Consider the following 16,655-nt stretch of genomic DNA (forward strand, 5'->3'; position numbering starts at 1 on the left):
TAAATAAAGTGCGTAAGACAAGGGAGCAAATGGGAACTGCAGTGAAGGGCGCAAATGGGGAGGTGAGAACTAGTAGTGGTGATGTGAGAAGGAGATGGAGTGAGTATTTCGAAGGTTTGTTGAATATGTTTGATGATAGAGTGGCAGATATAGGGTGTTTTGGTCGAGGTGGTGTGCAAAGTGAGAGGGTTAGGGAAAATGATTTGGTAAACAGAGAAGAGGTAGTAAAAGCTTTGCGGAAGATGAAAGCCGGCAAGGCAGCAGGTTTGGATGGTATTGCAGTGGAATTTATTAAAAAAGGGGGTGACTGTATGTTGACTGGTTGGTAAGGTTATTTAATGTATGTATGACTCATGGTGAGGTGCCTGAGGATTGGCGGAATGCATGCATAGTGCCATTGTACAAAGGCAAAGGGGATAAGAGTGAGTGCTCAAATTACAGAGGTATAAGTTTGTTGAGTATTCCTGGTAAATTATATGGGAGGGTATTGATTGAGAGGGTGAAGGCATGTACAGAGCATCAGATTGGGGAAGAGCAGTGTGGTTTCAGAAGTGGTAGAGGATGTGTGGATCAGGTGTTTGCTTTGAAGAATGTATGTGAGAAATACTTAGAAAAGCAAATGGATTTGTATGTAGCATTTATGGATCTGGAGAAGGCATATGATAGAGTTGATAGAGATGCTCTGTGGAAGGTATTAAGAATATATGGTGTGGGAGGCAAGTTGTTAGAAGCAGTGAAAAGTTTTTATCGAGGATGTAAGGCATGTGTACGTGTAGGAAGAGAGGAAAGTGATTGGTTCTCAGTGAATGTAGGTTTGCGGCAGGGGTGTGTGATGTCTCCATGGTTGTTTAATTTGTTTATGGATGGGGTTGTTAGGGAGGTGAATGCAAGAGTTTTGGAAAGAGGGGCAAGTATGAAGTCTGTTGGGGATGAGAGAGCTTGGGAAGTGAGTCAGTTGTTGTTCGCTGATGATACAGCGCTGGTGGCTGATTCATGTGAGAAACTGCAGAAGCTGGTGACTGAGTTTGGTAAAGTGTGTGGAAGAAGAAAGTTAAGAGTAAATGTGAATAAGAGCAAGGTTATTAGGTACAGTAGGGTTGAGGGTCAAGTCAATTGAGAGGTGAGTTTGAATGGAGAAAAACTGGAGGAAGTGAAGTGTTTTAGATATCTGGGAGTGGATCTGGCAGCGGATGGAAACATGGAAGCGGAAGTGGATCATAGGGTGGGGGAGGGGGCGAAAATTCTGGGAGCCTTGAAGAATGTGTGGAAGTCGAGAACATTATCTCGGAAAGCAAAAATGGGTATGTTTGAAGGAATAGCGGTTCCAACAATGTTGTATGGTTGCGAGGCGTGGGCTATGGATAGAGTTGTGCGCAGCAGGATGGATGTGCTGGAAATGAGATGTTTGAGGACAATGTGTGGTGTGAGGTGGTTTGATCGAGTAAGTAACCTAAGGGTAAGAGAGATGTGTGGAAATAAAAAGAGCGTGGTTGAGAGAGCAGAAGAGGGTGTTTTGAAATGGTTTGGGCACATAGAGAGAATGAGTGAGGAAAGATTGACCAAGAGGATATATGTGTCGGAGTTGGAGGGAACGAGGAGAAGAGGGAGACCAAATTGGAGGTGGAAAGATGGAGTGAAAAAGATTTTGTGTGATCGGGGCCTGAACATGCAGGAGGGTGAGAGGAGGGCAAGGAATAGGGTGAGTTGGAGCGATGTGGTATACAGGGGTTGACGTGCTGTCAGTGGATTGAATCAAGGCATGTGAAGCGTCTGGGTAAACCATGGAAAGCTGTGTAGGTATGTATATTTGCGTGTGTGGACGTATGTATATACATGTGTATGGGGGTGGGTTGGGCCATTTCTTTCGTCTGTTTCCTTGCGCTACCTCGCAAACGCGGGAGACAGCGGCAAAAAAAAAAAAAAGAATAATATAAGGTGTACATCTTCCTTTTGCTTGTTAAGACAAAGCTTGGGAAATGTCGCACCTAAGACAAAAGTAAAACTTCTGTGCTTGCCTGTGACTTTTCTTGCCATATAATCTTCTGATGAGACGATGCTTGCAAATGCACTTACGAGACGCATGATTCATGCAATTATGAGGAGTGTCGTTGTGTTAAGAATAATGAGCAAACTTTGTGTTGAAAATTGGTATAATGTGCTATATTGAGGTTACAGACCTACGTAATAATTATGTAAGGTAATATGGAAGTGTTAATCATTTGGTGTTGAAGTAGTCTCTCGTATATATTCCCTAAAATACTCAGTAGTGTAAGAAGTATGACAACGAAAGCAAATGCAGCAACAACAGCAAACGCAAAAACACAGCAGTAGAAATAGCAGCGGCAACAACAATAGTACCAGCAATAGCGGTAGCACTAGCAGTGGAAATAGTAGTATTAAGAGCAGCAACAGCAGTAGCAGCAGCACCTTTAAGATCAGAAACAGCAACATTAATAGATGACGTCAATAACAACAACAACAACAGCAACAACAATCATAATACCATAGACAGCAGTAACAAAGTATCAAGAAACGAAGCCTTTGAAACAGCGTTAGTAGTAATCAAAACAGCAGCAGCATTGACAGTATAAGCAACAAAGAAATAGTAGAAATAAGAATAGTTACAAAAGAAATGATAGGAGCGACGTCAGCACAAACAAAATTATCAAAAGATAAAGAAGCATCAACAACGGATGCAGCAGCAGTAATAGCACTACCACCATCATGAACAACTGATGTAACAGCAGTAACAGTACTACCACCATCAACAACGACAGATACAGCAGCAGTAACAGCACTATCAACACTATCAACAGCATAAGCAGCAGCAATAAGTGGATTATAACAATCATCAACAGATGCAAAAGCAGTAACAGCACTACCATCATCATCAACAACAGTTGCAGCAGGAGAAAGAGCATTACCACTATTATCAACAACAGATGCAGTAGCAGTAACATTACTACCGAGATCATCAACAACAGATGCACCAGCAATATCAGCACTAGCCATCGTCAACAACAGTAATAGCGGTAACTCCATCATCAAGAACAGAATCTGCCGAAATAACAGCACTACCACCATCATCAATAAAAAATGCAGTAGCAGTAACACCACTACCGCCATCATCAACAACGGATGCACCAGCATTAACAACACTATCGCTGTCATCAACACCATATCCACCAACGGTAACAGCACCACCACAATCATCGACAACAATAGATCCAACAGCAGTAACAGCCCTATCACCATTATCAACAATAATAGCATTACCACCATCATCAACAAGAGATGCAGCAGCAGTAACAGCGCTACCACCATCATCAACAACAGATGCAGCAGCAGTGACATCATTACCGCCATCATAAAAACAGAACAACAGCAATAACAGCACCACCTTCATCATCAGCAATTGATGCCGCAGCAGCAACAGCACACACCACCATCATCAACAACAAATGCATCAGCGGTAACAGCACTACCGACATCATCAACAACAGAAGCAGCAGGAGTAACAGCACCACCACCATCATCAAGAACAGATGAAGCAGCAGGAACAGCACTATCACCATCATCAAAGGCAGATTAAACAGCAGTAAGAGCATTGCCACTATCATAAACAACAGACGCAACAGCAGTAGCAGAACTATCACCACCATCAAGACCATAAGCAGCTGCAATAAGATCATTACCGCCATCATCAACAACAGATGCATTAGCAGTAACAGCACCACCACCGTCATCAACAACAGATGCAGTAGCAGTAACAGCACTACCATCATCATCATCATTAGTTGCAGCAGCAGTAACAGCACTATCACCACTATCAACAACATAAGCAGCAGCAATAAGAGGATTATCACTATCATCAACAGATGAACCAGCAGTAACAGTACTACCATCATCATCAACAACAGTTGCAGCAGCAGTAAGAGCATTAACACTATCATCAACAACAGATGCAGTAGTAGTAACAGCACTACCACCATCATCAACAGCAGGTGCAGCAGCAGTAACAGTACTTCCATCATCACCAGCAGCAGATGCAGCAGTAGTAACAGCACTACTGAGATCATCAACAACAGATGCATCAGCAATATCAGCATTCGCCATCATCAACAACAGTAAGAGCAGTACCTCCATCATCAAGAAGAGAAACAGAAGCAGTAACAGCACTACCACCACCATCAAGAACAGATGCAGTAGCAGTAACAGCACTACCATCATCATCATCATTAGATGCAGCAGCAGTAACAGCACTACCACCATCATCAAGAACAGATGCAGAAACAATAACAGCACCACATCCATCATCAACAACCGATGCAGCAGCAGTAACAGCACTACCACCATCATCAACAACAGATGCAGCAACCGTAACAGCACTACCACCATCATCGATAACAGAGGCAGTAGCAGTAACAGCACTACCACCATCATCAACAACAGATGTATCAGCACTAATAGCACTACCACCAGCATCAACAACATATGGACCAGCAGTAACAGCACTACCACCATCATCAACAACAAATGCAGCAGCAGGAACATCACTATCACCACTGTCAACACCATAAGCAGCAGCAATGATAATTTTATCACTATCATCAACAACAGATGCAGCAGCAGTACCAGCAATATTACCACCAATAACAGCATATGCAGGAGCAGTAACAGCGCTACCACCATCATTAACAACAGATGCAGTAGCAAAAGCACTACCACTATCATCAACAAGAGATACAGCAGCAGTAACAGCACCACCGCCATCATCAATAGCAGCTTTACTACCGTCACCCGCAACAGCAGCTTTACACTGGACACTATCAACAGCACCAACATCACCACCACTAACAACAACCATCTCCAACACCACTACCACCTCCACTAACAACGGGCTACATTACTAATACCGGAAACAACAACATCCATCTGCTGAATTGTTCTATTGAACGCGTGAATGGCAGTATGAAGTCTAATATGCATAATGATGAAATATGATAGCCAGCCCTATATCGGTAGGTTACTGACGCCAGTTGGTGTCAGCTGCGGAACACAGTAGGGCTGCTGACGCTCTGGGGAATGTCAACACACGGAGGCTTCTTCTGCTTCTCCTGGCATGATGGTCTCGTGGTAGGATTCTCACTTAGGGTGCGGGAGGTCTTGGGTTCAACCTTCGGACAGGCCCGAGATTCTTTTGAAGAAATTACTAACTTTTATGGCTTTCATGAAAATAAATCTTGTCTAAAGTAAAACGGAGCTATGTACCATTAAAACTGGTTGTTTTAGTGATGAAAATTACTGTATCATGTTTAACAAGTTCCAGGTTTGGATCCCAGAAATACCAACTAATCATTTACGGATAAGAGAAATTGTCAAAGACATTGGCCTGTTGGTCTAGGGGTATGATTCCTGTTTTGGGTGCAGGAGGCTCCGAGTTCAAATCCCGGACAGGCCCGTCCATTATATATTTGTAATCTTATTACTTAATCATTCAACTTCTCAACCGTCATGATGAGCCTGTCAGCTCGTCAATACCGCCATGATACGCGTCTGAGACGTCTATGACCAAATTATGACAATGTCAAGACCATACTTTTATTATTATGGGATCATTGGTTGGTAGTTCCATGTGAAGATCTGGAGACATCTGCCAATTTGTCAGACACGGATGTGATATTTGTTTGTCTTTTTGTATGTGTGTGTGTACAATTTCTTCATGTACGTGGACTTTCATGTATGTGTTTATGTGTTTTTATGCGTGATTATTCTTATTTGAGTTCTTGAAGACGTGTGTGTGTGTGTTTGTGTGTGTGTGTGTGTGTGTGTGTGTGTGTGTGTGTGTGTGTGTGTGTGTGTGTGTGTGTGTGTGTGTGTGTGTGTGTGTGTGTGTGTGTGTGTGTGTGTGTGTGTGTGTGTGTGTGTGTGTGTGTGTGTGTGTGTGTGTGTGTGTGTAGAATTATCCAGAACACATGAAGAAGGTGTTAGGTGTAACTTGACGTTGATGGCCTGAACAGCCATAATAGATAATGTGGCTAAAACCATAAGAACCAACCAACTCGAGTATAAATTCGTGTCTCGCTTCATTTATATAATCTGATGATGATTTCACCTTTACAATAGTAATATAAGGTGGTCATCTTCAGTTTGCTTGTTTAGACAAAGCTGGGGAAATGTCGCACCCAAGAAAAAAGTAAAACTGCTGTGCTTGCCTGTGACTTTTTATGCCATATAATCTTCTGATGAAACGATGCATGCAAATGCGCTTACGAGACGCATGATTCATGCAATTATGAGGAGTGTCGCTGTTTTAAGAATAATGAGCAAACTTTATGCTAAAAATTGGCATAATGTGCTATACTGAGGTTACAGACCTACGTAATAATGATACAAGGTAATATGGAACTGTTAATCATTTGGTGTTGAAGTAGTCTGTCGTATATACTCCCTAAAATACTAAGTAGTCTAAGAAGCATGACAACTAAAGCAAATGCAGCAACAGCAGCAAACGCAAAAACACAGCAGTAGAAATAGCAGCGGCAACAACAATAGTACCAGCAATAGCGGTAGCAACAGCAGTGGGAATAGTAGTATTAAGAGAAGCAACAGCAATAGCAGCAGCATCTTTAAGATCAGAAACAGCAACATCAATAGATGATATCAATAACAACAATAGCAACAACAATCATAATAGCATAGACAGCAGTGACAGAGTATGATAGCGATCAAAACAGCAGCAGCACTGACAGTATAATGAATATAGAAATCAACAGAAATAAGAATAGTTACAAAAGAAATGATAGGAGCGACGTCTGCACAAACAAAATGAACTAAAGATATAGAAGCATCAACAACAGATGCAGAGCAGCAGTAATAGCCCTACCATCATCATCAACAACTGATGCAACATCAGTAACAGAACTATCACCATCAACAACAACAGATATAGCAGCAGTAACAGCACTATTACCACTATCAACAACATTAGCAGTAGCAATAAGAGGATTATCACTATCATCAACAGATACAAAAGCAGTAACAGCACTACCATCATCACCAACAGCAGTTACAGCAACAGTAAGAGCATTACCACTATTATCAACAACAGATGCATTAGCAGTAACAGCACTACCACCATCATCAACAACCGATACACCAGCCATAACTGCACTATCACCACCATTAACACCATAAGCAGAAGGAATAAGAGCTTTACCTCCATCATCAACAACAGATGCAGCAGCAGTAACAGCAATATGACCACATCAACAACAGCAACAACAGTAACAGCACTACCCACATCTTCAACAACGGATGATGCAGCAGTAACAGTACCACTACCATCATCAACAGTTGCAGCAGCCGTAGCAGCAATATCACCATCATGAACAAAAGATGCAACAGGAGTAACAGCACTACCACAATAATCAATAACAGATGCAGCAGCAAAAACAGCAGCACCACCATCATCAACAACAGATGCAGCAGCAGTAACAGCACTACCGCCATCATATCCAACAGATGCAACAGCAATAACAGCAGTAGCATCATCATCAACAACTGATGCCGCAGTAGTAATAGCACTAACACCATCATCAACTACAGATGCAGCAGCGGTAACAGCACTACCGCCATCATTAATGACAGATGCAGTAGCAGTAACAGCACCACCATCTTTATCAACAATGGATACAGCAGCAGTAACAGCATTATTACCATCATCAAAAACAGATGATACAGCAGTAACAGCACTACCCCCATCATCAACAACAAAAGTAGCAGAAGTAACAGAATTATCACCACCATCAACAACAGATGCAACAGCAGCAACAGCACTATTACCATCAGCAACAACAGATGTAAAAGAAGAAACGGCACTATCAGTATCATCATCAACAAGAGACGAACACCATAAGCAGGAGCAATAAGATCATTACTACCATCATCAACAACAGATATATCAGCAGTAACACCACTACAACCATTATCAAAAATAGATGCAGCAGCAGTTACAGCACTATCACCATCATCAACAACAGATGCAACAGCATCAACAGCACTATTACCATCAACAACAACAGATGCAAAAGAAGAAACAGCACTATCATCATCATCAACAACAGACGAAACAGCAGTAATAGGACCACCACCATCATCAACAAAAGATGCAAGCGCAGTAACAGCATTATCATCATTATCAACAACAGATGCAGCAGCAGTAGCTGCACCACCACCATCATCAACAACAGATGCAGCGGCAGTAACAGCACTACCGCAATTATCAAAAGCAGATGCATCAGCCGTAAGAGCAATATCACCATCATAAACAACAGATGTAACAGTAGTAACAGCATTACCACCATCATCAACAACAGGTGCAGCAGCATTACCAGCAGTACCACCATCATTAACAATAGATGAAGCAGCAGTAACAGCACTACCGCGTTCAAGATTAACAGTGCACCAGCAGTATTAGCACCATAACTATCATGAACAAGAGATGCAACAGCATTAACAGCACTATCATCATCATCAACAACAGATGCACCAGCAGTAACAGCACTACCACCATCATCAACAACAGATGCAGCAGCAGAAGCAGCACTACTCCCATCACCAACAACAGACGCAGCGGCAGTAACAGAACTATCACCACCATCAACATCAAAAGCAGCAGCAATAAGAGCATTACCACCATCATGAGCAACAGATGCAGCAGTAATAACAGCACTACCACAATTATCAAAAACAGATGCACCAGCAGTAAAAGCGCTATCACCATCATAAAAACAAATGTAACTGTAGTAACAGCACTACCACCATCATCAACAACAGGTTCACCAGCATTAGCAGCAGTACCACCATCATCAACAATAGATGAAGCAGCAGTAACAGCACTACCGCCTTCAAGAATAACAGATGCACCAGCAGTATTAGCACCATAACTATCATTAACAACAGATGCAACAGCATTAACAGCACTATCATCATCGCCAACAAAAGATGCACCAACAGTAACAGCACTACCACCATCATCAACAACAGATGCAATAGCAGTAACAGTACTATCACCATCATCAACAGCATATGCAACAACAGTAACAGCACTACTGCCATCATCAACAAAAATGCATCAGCAGTTACAGCACCATCACCATCATCAACAACAGATACAGCAGCAGAAACAGCACCATCATCATCATCAACAATAGAGGCAGCGTCAGTTATAGCACTACCACCATCTTCAACAACAGATGCACCAGCAGTAGCAGCACTACCACCATCACAAGCAACAGATACAGAAGCAGTAACAGCTCTACCCCCATTATCAACAACAGATGCAACAGCAGTAACAGCACTACCGCCATCATCAACAAAAGATGCACCAGCAGTAACATGACCATCACCATCACCAACAACAGATACAGCAGTAGAAACAGCAACATCACCATCATCAACAATAGAGGCAACATCAGTAATACCACGGCCACCATCATCAACAAAAGATGCAGAAGCAGTAAAAGCACTACCACAATTATCAAAAACAGATGCACCAGCATCAACAGCACTATCACCATGATAAACAACAGATGTAACAGTAGTACGAGCACTACCGCGATCATCAACAATAGGTTGAAGCAGCAGTAACAGCACTACTTCCATCATCAATGATAGTTGCAGCAGCAGTAACAGCACTATCGCCATCATCAACTGATTCAGCAGCAGTTCCATCACTATCACCATCATCAGCGACAGATGGAATAGCAGTAACAGCATTACCGCCATCATCAACAACAGATGCAGAAGCAGTAATAACACTACCGTTAATAGCACTAACAGTACTATCACCGTCATCAACGACAGATGCAACAGCAGTAACAGCACTACCACCTTCGCATACAACAGATGGAGCAGTAGAAACAGAACTACTGAGATCATCAACAACATATGCACCAGTAGTAACAGCACTATCACCACCATCAACAACAGTAAGAGGAATACCTCTACCATCAACAACTGATGCAGCAGTATTAACAGCACTACCACCATCATCAACAAAAGATGCAGCGGCAAGAACAGCACTACTGCCATCATCAGCAACAGATGCACCAGCATTAACAGAACTGCATCCGTTATCAACAACAGATACACCAGTGGTAACAGGATCATCACCATCATCAACAATATATGCAGCAGCAGTAACAGTACTACCACCAACATCAACAAGAGATACAGCAGCAGTAACAGGACTACCGCAATCTTCAAGAAGTGATGCACCAGCAGTAACAGCACCACAACCATCATCAACAACAGATGCAACATCAGTAACTGCACTATCATCATCAACAACAGATGCGGCAGCAGCAATAGCAGTACCACCATCATCAACACAAGTTGCAGCAGTAGTAACAGCACTACTGCCATCATGAACAACAGATGCACCAGCAGTAACAGCACTATCACCATCATCAACAACAGTTGTAACAGTAGTAACAGCACTACCACCATACTGAACAACAGATGCAGCAGTAGTAACAGCATTACCGCAATCTTCATGAAGAGATGCATCAGCAGTAACAGCACCACACCCATTATCAACAACAGATGTAACATCAGTAACAGCACTATCACGATCATCAACAATAGATGCAGCAGCAAAACATCACTACCACCATCATCATCAACAGATGCAGCAGCACCAACAGCACTACTGCCATCATGAACAACAGATGCAGTAGGAGTAACAGCACTATCACCATCATCAACAACAGATGGAACATTATTAACAGCACTATCACCATCATCAACAACATATGCACTACCAGTAAGATCACTACCGCCTTCTTCAAAAACAGATGCAACAGGCGTAACAGCAGTATCATCACCATCAACACCATAAGCTGCAGCAATAAGATCATTACCACCATCATCAATAACATGTGCAGTAACTGCTCTACCACCATCATCAATAAGAGATGCAGCAGCAAGAACTGCACTACCACTACCATCAACAACAGATGCAGCAGCAGTAACAACACTAACGCCGTCATAAACAACAGATGCAACAACAATAGCAGCACCACCACCATCGTTAACAACTGATGCTGCAGCAGTAACAGCATTACCAAAGTGATCAACAACAGATATAGTAGGGGCAACAGTACTACCGCCATCTTCAACAACAGATGCAGCAGCAGTAACAGCACCACCAATATCATGAACAACATATGAAGCAGCAGTAACAGCACTATCACCATCATCAACAACAGATGAAACAGCAGTATGAGCACTACCATCATCATCAACAGCAGATGCAGCAACTGTAATAGCACTACCGCCATCATGAACAACATATGCAAGAGCAATAACAGTACTATCACCATCATCAACAACAGATGCAAGAGCAGTATCAGCACTACCACCTTCATCAAGAACATATGCAGGAGCAGTAACAGCACTATCACCTTCACCTATAACAGATGGATTAGTAGTAACAGCGCTACCGAGATCATAAACAACAAATGCACCAGCAGTAACAGCACTATCACCATCATCAACAACAGCATGAGCAATACCCCAATCATCAACAACATATGCAGCAGCATTAAGAGCAGTACCACCATCATCAACAAAAGATGCAGCAGCAGTGACAGCACTAACGCTATCATAAAGAACAGATGCACCAGCATTAACAGCACTACCTCCATCAGCAACATCAGATGCATCAGCGGTAAGAGCATCATCACCATCATCAACAACATATACACCAGCAGTAACAGCACTACCACCATAATCAAGTAGAGATTCAGCAGTAGTAACAGCACCACCACCACCATCATCATTAACAGATGAAGCAGCAGTAACAGCACTACTGCAATCATGAACAACAGATGCACCAGCAGTAACAGCACTATCATCATCATCAACAACAGATGTAACAGTAGTAACAGCACTATCACCGTCATCAACAACAGATGCAGCAGCAATAAAAGGACTACCAAAATCATCAACAACAGATGCAACAGCAGTAACAGCACTACTGCCATCATGAAGAACAGATGCACCAGCGGTAATAGCACTATCACCATCATCAACAACAGATGTAACAGTATTAACAGCACTATCACTATCATCGACAACATATGCAGTAGCAGTAAGAGCACTATCATAATCATGAACGAGAAATGCAACTGCAGTAGCAGCATTACCACCATCATCAACAACAGATGTAGAAGCAGTAACAGCACTACCGCTATCATCAACAACAAATGCAGTAACAGTACTATAACCATCATCAACAACAGATGCAACAGCAGTAAAAGCACTACCTCAGTCATCAACAACACATGCAGAAAAAGTAACAGCACTCTCACCATCATCAAAAACTGTAAAAATCACTACCACCATCATCAAGAACAGGTGCAGCAGCAGTAACAGAAGTGCCGCCATCATCAACAACAGATGCACCAGCAGTAACAGCAATACCGCCATCATCAACAACAGATGCACCAGTGGTAACATCACCGTGACCATCATCAACAACAGATGCAACAGCAGTAAGAAAACTACATCCATCATCAACAAGATGAAGCAGCAGTAACAGCACTATCACCATCATGAAAAATAGATGCAGCAGCAATAAGAGACCATCATTAACAACAGGTACAGTAGCAGTAACAGCCCTGCTGCCATCGTGAAGAAGAGATGCACTGTCAGTAACAGCACCACCACCATCATCAACAACAGATGCAACATCTGTAACAGCACTATTACCATCATCAACAACAGATGCAGCAGCAGTAAGAGCACTACCACCATCATAAACAACAGATGTAGCAGCAGTAACAGCACTACTACCATTATGAACAACAGATGCAGCGGCGGTAACATCACTATCACCATCATCAACAACAGATATAATAGTAGTAACAACACTACCACCATCATCACCAACAGATCCAGTAGCAGTAATAGCACTACCACCATCACCAAAAAACAGATCCAGTAACCGTAATTGCAGCATCACCACCATCAACACCATTAGCAGCAGCAATACGAACATTACCAACATCATCAACAACAGATTTAACAGCATTAGCAGCACCACCACCATCATCAACAATAGATGAATAAGACTCAAAAGCACTATCAGCATCATCAACAAAAGGTGAAACAGCAGGAACAGCACTACCACCATCATCAACAGCAGATGCACCAGCAGTAGCAGCCCTAAAGCCATCATCAATAACAAATGCACCAGCAGTAACAGCACTATCACCATTAACAGAAACAGATGTAGCAGCAGTAACAGCACTATCACCATCATCAAATACAGATGTAGCACCAGTAAAAGCACTTCCACCATCATGAAAAACAAATGTAAGAGCAGTGACAGCACTACCTCCATCATCAAGAACAGATACAGCAGCAGTAACAGCACCACGATCTTCATCAACCATATATGCAGCAGCAGTATCAGCATTAACACCATCATCAAGAACAATTGCAACAGCAATAACAGTATTACCGAAATCATAAGTAACAGATACAGCAACAGTAACAGTACCACCACCGTCATCAACAAACGATGGAACAGTAGTAACAGCTATATCACCATCATCAACAACATATGCAGTAGCAGTAACAGCACTACCACCATCATCAAGAACAGAAGGCGCAGCAGTAACAGCTCTACCCCATAATCAACATCACATCCAGCAGCAGTACAAGCACAAAAAACGCAAAAACAGATGCAGCAGCCGTAACAGCTCTATCACCATCATCAGCAACAGATGGAAGAGTAGTAACATCACTACCAACATCATCAACAATAGATGCAGCAGCAGTAACAGCATACCACCATCATCAACAGACGCAGAAGTAGTAACAGCACTACCGCTATCAACAACAGATGCACCATCAATAACAGCATCCCCACCATCATTAACAACTGAAGCAGCAGCAGTAACAGCACAACCACCATCATCAACAACAGATGCAGCAACTGTAAGAGCACTACCGACATCATTAACAACAGATGCAACAGCAGTAACAACAAAACCACCATCATTAACAGCAGTTGCAGCAGCAGTAACAGCACGGTCACCATCATCAACAACAGATGCAACAGCACTACCACCATCATCAACAACAGATGCAGCAGCAGTAACAGCACTACTACCACCAACAACACCATAAGCAGCAACAATGATATCATTACCACCATCAACAACACATGCAGGAGCAGTAACACCACCACCACCATCATCAACATCAGGTACAGCAGCAGAAAGTGCACTATCACCATCATCAAGAACAGATGCAACAGCAGTAAATGCACTATCATCATTACGAACAACAGATGTAGCAGCAGTAAGAGCACTACCACCATCATGAACAAGAGATGCAGCAGAAGAATTAGCAGTACCACCCTCATCAACATCTGATGGAACAGCAGTAACAGCACAAAGATCATCAAGAAGAGATGAAGCAGCAGTAACAGCATTAACACCATTATCAACAACAGATGCAACAACAGTAACAGCACCACCTTCATCAACAACAGATGCAGCATTGTAACGCTCTATCACCATCATCAACAACAGATGCAGAAGTAGTAACAACAATACCACCGTCATCAAAATCGATACACCAGTCGTAACAGCATTATCACCACCATCAACACCATAAACCGCAGGTATAAGAGCATTACCATCATCACCAACGTCAGATGCAAAGGCAGCAACAGCCCTACCACCATCATCAAAAAAGGAGTAGCAGTAACAGCACTACCCCCAACAACAACAACAGATGTAGTAGCAATATAATCACCAAAAAACACCAACAGATGCAGCAGCTATAACAGCGCTATCAACACTATCAAGAAAAGACCGAAGAGCAGTAACAGCACTACCACCATCATCAACAACAGATGCAGCAACCGTAACAGCACTACCACCATCATCGATAACAGAGCAGTAGCAGTAACAGCACTACCACCATCATCAACAACTGATGCATCTACAGTAATAGCACTCCCACCAGCATCAACAACATATGGACCAGCAGTAACAGCACTACCACCATCATCAACAACAAATGCAGCAGCAGGAACATCACTATCACCACTGTCAACACCATAAGCAGCAGCAATGATAGTATTATCACTATCATCAACAACAGATGCAGCAGCAGTACCAGCAATATTACCACCAATAACAGCATATGCAGGAGCAGTAACACCGCTAACACCATCATTAACAACAGATGCAGTAGCAAAAGCACTACCACTATCATCAACAAGAGATACAGCAGCAGTAACAGCACCACCGCCATCATCAATAGCAGCTTTACTACCGTCACCCGCAGCAGCAGCATTACACTGGACACTATCAACAGCACCAACATCACCACCACCAACAACAACCATCTCCAACACCACTACCACCTCCACTAACAACGGGCTACATTACTAATACCGCCAACAACAACATCCATCTGCTGAATTGTTCTATTGAACGCGTGAATGGCACTATGAACTCTAATATGCATAATGATGAAATATGATAGCCAGCCCTATATCGGTAGGTTGCTGACGCCAGTTGGTGTCAGCTGCGGAACACAGTAGGGCTGCTGACGCTCTGGGGAATGTCAGCACACGGAGGCTTCTTCTGCTTCTCCTGGCATGATGGTAGGATTCTCACTTAGGGTGCGGGAGGTCTTGGGTTCAACTTCCGGACAGGCCCGAGATTCTTTTGAAGATATCACTGACTTTTATGGCTTTCATGAAAATAAATCTTGTCTAAAGTAAAACGAAGCTATGTACCAGTAAAACTGGTTGTTTTAGTGATGAAAATTACTGTATCATGTTTAACAGGTTCCAGGTTTGGATCCCAGAAATACCAACTAATCATTTACGGATAAGACAAATTGTCAAAGACATTGGCCTGTTGGTCTAGGGGTATGATTCCTGTTTTGGGTGCAGGAGGCTCCGGGTTCAAATCCCGGACAGGCCCGTCCATTATATATTTGTAATCTTATTACTTAATTATTCAACTTCTCAACCGTCATGATGAGCCTGTCAGCTCGTCAATACCGCCATGATACGCGTCTGAGACGTCTATGACCAAATTATGACAATGTCAAGACCATACTTTTATTATTATGGGATCATTGGTTGGTAGTTCCTTGTGAAGATCTGGAGACATCTGGCAATTTGTCAGACACGGATGTGATATTTGTTTGTCTTTTTGTATGTGTGTGTGTATAATTTCTTCATGTACGTGGATTTTCATGTATGTGTTTATGTGTGTTTTTATGCGTGATTATTCTTATTTGAGTTCTTGCAGACGTGTGTGTGCGTGTGTGTGTGTGTGTGTGTGTGTGTGTGTGTGTGTGTGTGTGTGTGTGTGTGTGTGTGTGTTTGTGTGTGTGTGTGTATGTGTGTGTATGTTTGTGTGTGTGTGTGTGTGTGTGTGTGTGTGTGTGTATGTGTGTGTGTGTGTGTGTGTGTGTGTGTGTAGAATTATCCAGAACACATGAAGGTGTTAGGTGTAACTTGACGTTGATGGCCTGAACAGCCATAATAGATAATGTGGCTAAAACCATAAGAACCAACCAACTCGAGTATAAATTCGCGTCTCACTTCATTT

At 42.6% G+C, this 16,655-nt stretch overlaps 2 non-coding genes across 2 annotated transcripts; both read left to right on the top strand.

Annotated features, from left to right (window-relative positions):
• The first annotated feature begins 5,389 nt into the window (after positions 1-5,389).
• Positions 5,390-5,461, top strand: TRNAP-UGG (transfer RNA proline (anticodon UGG)). Its single transcript has one exon. It is a non-coding gene; the product is annotated as a tRNA-Pro (tRNA).
• A 10,486-nt stretch (positions 5,462-15,947) lies between these two features.
• TRNAP-UGG (transfer RNA proline (anticodon UGG)) lies at positions 15,948-16,019 on the top strand. Its single transcript has one exon. It is a non-coding gene; the product is annotated as a tRNA-Pro (tRNA).
• The last annotated feature ends 636 nt before the right edge of the window (positions 16,020-16,655 follow it).

The sequence above is a fragment of the Panulirus ornatus genome, chromosome 38 (genome assembly GCF_036320965.1).
Source record: "Panulirus ornatus isolate Po-2019 chromosome 38, ASM3632096v1, whole genome shotgun sequence".
Lineage (NCBI taxonomy): Eukaryota > Metazoa > Arthropoda > Malacostraca > Decapoda > Palinuridae > Panulirus > Panulirus ornatus.